Here is a 6,309-nt window from a genome sequence, read left to right as displayed (position 1 = left end):
TGAGATAATTCAAAGTGCTTGATATATAGTAAGTGCTCAATAAATAAATTATTTTAGAGGATGTAGAAGAAAATGAGATTCGAGAGTGGTTTGTTCAAGGTCACAGAAAAAAAGAAGAGCTAAGATTTGAACTCTGATCTTGTTATTTCCAGTAGGGCTTGGAGATCCCTGCCTGCCTGGTGAACTCCCACCTAAAAAGGCTGTAGCATGTAACCTACCACAGCATCAGTAGAGAGGGTGTGCCGGGTGGTCTAAAGTACAGAGCTTTAGAATTAGGCAAGTGTGAGTTCATATCCAAGTGGTGCCATTTATTAGCTCTGTGAAATTGGGATAATGGTACCTTTTCAGGATCATTGTGAGAATCCAGTGAGATGATGTACTTAAAGTTAACCGGTACATGATAGGCTCTCGGTAGATGTTGGTCATTGCTGAGAAGTGACGTGGAGTCAGGGAGTCTCTGTATCAATCTGGACCGAACAAGAATCACCCCACTTCTTGCCCAGTAGGGTAAAGACTTAGATTTGTATTTTAATCCTTCTACCCAGATATAAAGAAAGAGATAGAAAAGCTTTCTCATCCCCATTATTTTTTAACAACCTTGTTTATAAAATTTATCTGCATAATCCAAAATGAAATATTAAAGCTCCTTAATAGGCTCTTAAGAGTAACATTTTGGCAAGCTCTTCCGAGCATGTTTACTGCATCTTGGTTTGTAGTTACAGTAAGTCAATATATACTTCTAGATATAATTGGAAATTTACACTTAAATATTAGATGCTTAAAAGAACATCAGAGAATGGAGATTCAGATAATACCCCACTGATGTTTGATATTAACTACTGTTGATTAGGAGTAATATAACCACTTAGGTGTAACAGAAATGAATTCTGTGAGCTTGGCAAGGAGGGCAAGGAGCAGCAGCAGAGGCAAGGGGGCGAGGGGGGCGGTCAGCTCTACCAAGGAGGAGAAATGTGAGCCGGAGCTGGAAGGAGGAGTTGGTACAGGAAGAGACATAATAATGCAAATATGGACAACAGATCTTATAGTCCAAACAATGGAATAAATGCACGTGTAATGGATTGAATGTTTGTGTCACCTCAGAACTAATATTTTGAAATCCCAACCCCAAATGTGAAAATACTAGGAGATGAGACCTTTAAGAGGTGATTTGGTCATGAGGGTGAAGCCCTCATGAATGGAATTAGTGTTCTTATGAAAGGGTCCCCAGAGAGCTCCCTTGCTCCTTCTCTCATGTGAGTAAGAAATGAGAAGTTGGCAATCTGCCACCCCATAGAGGGTCCTCATCCCGACTGTGCTGGCACCCTGATCTTGGATTTCCCAGCCTCCAGAACTATGAGAAATAAATCTCTGTTGTTTATAAGCCAGTCTATGGTACTTTGTTATAATAGCCCAAACTGTCTAAGATAGCAAGGGCCTGAGAATACATACAAACTATAAAATTGAATAGGTCATTGAGTTCTCACTTGGTCTATGGCAATAACCGTATATCCCTGTCTCTTGCCTCCCCTCTCCACCCCCCACCCACCAGTATAAAAGTAGGGCATCCAAATTTTTTCGACTTTGTGGCAGATTGTATTTTCCAAAGATAACTGTACTGATGTGTGTGTGTGTGTGTGTGTGTGTGTGTGTGTGTATGTGTGTGTATTCCATCTCATGTGCTCTTGCAATGTGACATTAACATGCCTCCCTAAAGAGCTGGAGTTTATGATTCCTTCCTTTGAACCAATAAGATATAGAGAAGTGACTCAGGATGACTTCCAAGGCTAGGTCATAAAAGGTAATACGGTCCTCTCTCTTGGGACACTTGCCCTTAGAACCATGTTGTGAGAAACTCAGGCCACATGGAGAGGCCTCATGTGGATTCTCCAGATGACAGCCCAAGCTAGGCCCCCAGCCAACAGCCAGCATCAACCACCAGACATGTGAATGAATGAATCTTCTGATGATTCCAGCTTCCTGCCTTTTAGTCTGCCAGCCGAGGCTGTGGACGCTGAGAAACAAAGCCAAGCCAGCCTTCTGTGCCCCATTTGAATTCCTGGAACTGAATTCTTATTGTTGTTCTAAGCCTGTAACTTTTGGGGTGATTTACTACACAGCCATAGTAATCAGAGCAAATGTCTCTCCCCAGTTATTTCTGTGAATCCCTGGGGGCGTTTCAAATGTGTCTCATAAACAGTCTTCTCATGCTGTTCATCTTTGTTTCCATGCAATGGTTGCTGCTGAAGAAGCCATGCAAGGTACAATGCCTCACTACTGTCACTATTGCAAGGACCCTGGTATGATTAGAGCCAGGTTAGTCTCATTTGGAAAACTTCCTGTGTAACTGGGGAATCTTGATAGTTGTTTGAAATAAGCTGAAAGACCATTACCTATGCCATGATTTAGTAGTTTAGGCATATGCATATAAGTGCTGTTCTGTATCCTTTTAAATACATAATTGACTGCTTGCTCAAGTGGGGTAGGAGGATTCAGTTGCAGTGGGAGGGTGAATCCATTCGGAGACAAACACTGCCCTTTTGGCTGGTGCCTATTCAGTGCTGGGATCTCAGCCTGCACGCTCCACAGTCCCATCAGTAGGGACCCTCCAGAGAAACTCTAGAGGGTGTGGTTTGGGAGAAAAGAGGAGCCAGAAGACCTGGTATGTGTTTTGCCAAGAAGAGCCGGGAGATCTACTACCATTTCTGTAGTATATTGGTTCAAAGGGGAAACACTTAGAATCTTGTTTGACTGCAAGTAATGGAAAACCTGAAGCAATGGTGGCTTAAATAAATACGTGTTTTCATTTTTTTCTCATGTAAAGGAAATCCAGAGGGAGGCAGCATGGAGCTGGTATGTGGTTCTGTGATGTCATTTTGTTGCCCTATGGTTATAATATATCACCTCCACCTCCAGATGTGATGACATCTGACTTTCAGGCAGGAAGAAGAAAGAAGGACAAAATATTTTTAAAAAGACATACACAAATAAAGAAAAAAATTATATTCTAGCTATCTGCTATTGCCTTAAGGAGCTTTCCTAGAAGCTTTACCTAAACAATTGTGTTTACACCATATTAGCTAGGATGAGTTGTGTACCCAGCCCCTAGTGGCAAGGGATCTGGGATATGTAGTTTAGTAGTTGGGCACATTCTAAACCTAACTAAACCACAACTAGGGGTCTGGTGGTAAAAAAAAAAAAAAAAAAAAAAAAAAAAAAAGGAGTGTCTAGGGGCACTTGTGTGGCTCAGTCAGTTAAGCATTTGACTTTGGCTCAGGTCATGATCTGGCATTTGACTTTGGCTCAGGTCATGATCTGGCAGTTCACCACTTTGAGCCCCACGTTGGGCTCTGTGCTGACAGTTCAGAGCCTGGAGCCTGCTTCAGATTCTGTGTCTCCTCCTCTCTCTGATCCTCCTCCCACCTTCTCTCTCTCTCAAAAATAAATAAATATTAAAAAAATTAAAGGGGCACCTGGGGGGCTCAGTCGGTTAAGCGTCCAACTCTTGGTTTCAGCTCAGGTCATGATCTCATGGTTTTGTGGGTTTGAGCCCCCCGTCGGGGTTTGTGCTGGCAATGTAGAGCCTGCTTGGGATTCTCTGTCTCCTTCTCTCTCTACCCCTCCACACTCTCTCTGTCTTTCTCAAAATAAATAAACTTAAAAGAATAAAAAAAAAATAGTGTCTCTCACAAGGAGTTTGGAGTTTCCCCAGTGTGGCATATTCCTGGAAAGATTTTTGAGAAACTATATGCTATGCTAGAAAAAAACACTAGCTTTGGAGTCAGAAGGATTCAGGGCAGGCACTAATTTAAAAAATGCACATAAAGTGTCCAGTACAACACCTGGACATAGGACACTTACAAAAGCAATAGTTCCTCTCTCTTCCTCACAAGGGCCTCCAAAGGATCTTAGCTAGGGCCTTCAGAGTCAGGAACAATTCGTCTCTGCCAAGTTCCTGGACTCTTTTGCACAAATAGGGAGTAAACCTCCTAACCATATTTTCAGCCAGAATGAGAGCCCCAGGGAATCTGAATTCTTCAGGGCCAGGAGAGACAAATAGAACTCATGCAGCAGGATTGCAGACCTCAGGGCACTGACCTCTCTGTAAGTCCTCTTCTGAAGACGTCCAGGACTGTGTAGGCATATTGGGGGTGCTTAATGAACAGTTCTGTGTTCAAAGAGGTGCTTAACTTAGATGGTTAGCCATAGGATGTGGACCGCATGGAAAACAGGGTAAGAGTTGTCAGTTGGTGGCAGGCTTAAAGGCTTTGAGGAGTTTCTTACTGTGACAGCGGAAGCCATTTACATCAAGACACAATGAGTTGGATGCTCACAAATAAAGAGGGAGAGAGAGAGTCAGAAACAAGAAGTCCCCACAGATGCCATTTCCGCAGTCTAGACACCTGTGAAATAAGAGCTGTGGCTGTAGAATCATTTACGGCTAGGATAGACAGGCACTCCCAAAATCTTAGTGGATGATAGAAGTTTACTTGTAGCCGTTAGAAAGTTCAAAACAGGTCCTGATTGGAGCAATTCTCCTTCAAGCAGTGCTTTGGGAAGCCAGGCTGCATTCATGTTAGGGTCCTTCACCAGCATTTTATCTGCTAAACTGTCTACAGCCACTGGAGAGGGACGAACAAGGAGGATCCTGTGTGGGTGGTGTTTGGGGGTCGGTCCCAGAAACGATGCACATTCCATTGACTTGGAATCAGTCACAAGACTACAACTTACTCCAGGAGAGGCTGGAAAGTATAATGCAGCTATGTACACTGGATTGACAGGGGGAAATGGAGTTAGTGAACAGCTAACCCGTGCCTGCCATGGAGATGATGAATAATGAAACCTTAAAGCCTGAGTGGATTTTTAAAGTCCCTTATCCCCCTTATCTTGAATTTTGTTCCATTGCAAATCAAGGCAACAAGCTTTACAGACACTATGCTAGACTTTGTGGGAGATCCAAAAAAGAAATCAATCTCCTTTGCCCTTGTCCTTCCCCCTGTCCTAAAGGAATGCAGGCTGTGTGTATGGCTTGGGAGAGGGAACAAGAGGAAGGGGCAGATGTGTGTATAATGGAAGGTGAGGCAGACAGACAGATGATTGCTTAGGGATAGGCATTTCAGAGGCATTTAATTCAAGTGTTAGTGGTATATGTAAGTGTGAAGATGGTACTGTAAAGCCAGTAGCGGTTGATAATTATTAGCTTTGGACAAGTGGTTCTTAAAGTGTGATCCCTGGATCAGCAGCATCAGGCTCATTTGGAAACGTGCTAGAACTGCAAATTCTCAGGCCCTATCCCAGATCTACTGAATGAGAAACTTCAGGGTAGGCTTTAGCAATCTGTGTTTTGTCAAAACCTCCAGGTGATTCTAACACATAAAGTTTGAGCAACGTTGCTTTCCAGTGTATCAGCTCTGTAGGTTATTTGCTTGCTTGTTTGTTTGTTTGTTTTGATGTTCAGACCTGTAAGATATCCTAGACCATGGGGGCCCCTGGCCGACTCAGTCGGTGGGGCATGCGACTCTTGATCTCAGGGTTGTAAATTCAAGCCCAGTGGTGGGTGTGGAGATTAATTAAAAATAAAATCTTAAAAAAAAAAAAGATATTCTAGACAATGAAGGTTTCACCTATTCTTCCCATGTTTATTCCAATGTTGTAAGATTATTTCATAATTAAGTATCAATAACTTCTGAAACCCAAGGAAGTTATATAAAGTTATATGGATTGTACTTCCAACAGCTTCCAAACTGTTACTGGTTAATAGTATGGCAATCTTTGGCATCCCAAAAGCATTTAAATCTAAAGACTGGTGCTTAATTGCACGGCTGGTCCTTGATGGTGTTGTAGACCCATCATTTCATTTTGGAAGTGGAGTTTTTATAAACCATGGCTCATCAATTCCTGACTGCACTCAATATCAGTGGTACCAGGGAAACAAACAACCGTCCATCATCTTCGGTCACTGTTTGAGGTCGGAATGGCTCATTTGTCCAATGGATCTCACTGCACATCATACCCTCATCCAAATTTATTGTCAGAGCAGAAGTCAGAGGGCAGTGTCATGAGGGGTGCTGAACCTCCAGGAAGAGGTGCTAACAGTGATGCCAGATGAGAGAAAGTGGTGGCTTCTCTGAGACACAGGAAGTCCTGAGAACCTTGCTTCTCAATCCTGCCTCTGCCACCACTGACTCTGAGGCCCTCTTAGTTTCTAGTTTTGTAAAACAAAAGAGGTGGATTTGTTCTATGGGTCTTAACTTCTTTGGAGCCATGGTCTCCTTGGGAATTTCTGGAAGCCCTCTGGGGTACATCTACTCC

The sequence above is a fragment of the Neofelis nebulosa genome, chromosome 5, assembly GCF_028018385.1.
Source record: "Neofelis nebulosa isolate mNeoNeb1 chromosome 5, mNeoNeb1.pri, whole genome shotgun sequence".
NCBI lineage: Eukaryota > Metazoa > Chordata > Mammalia > Carnivora > Felidae > Neofelis > Neofelis nebulosa.
Note: the sequence above shows the minus strand (reverse complement) of the source record.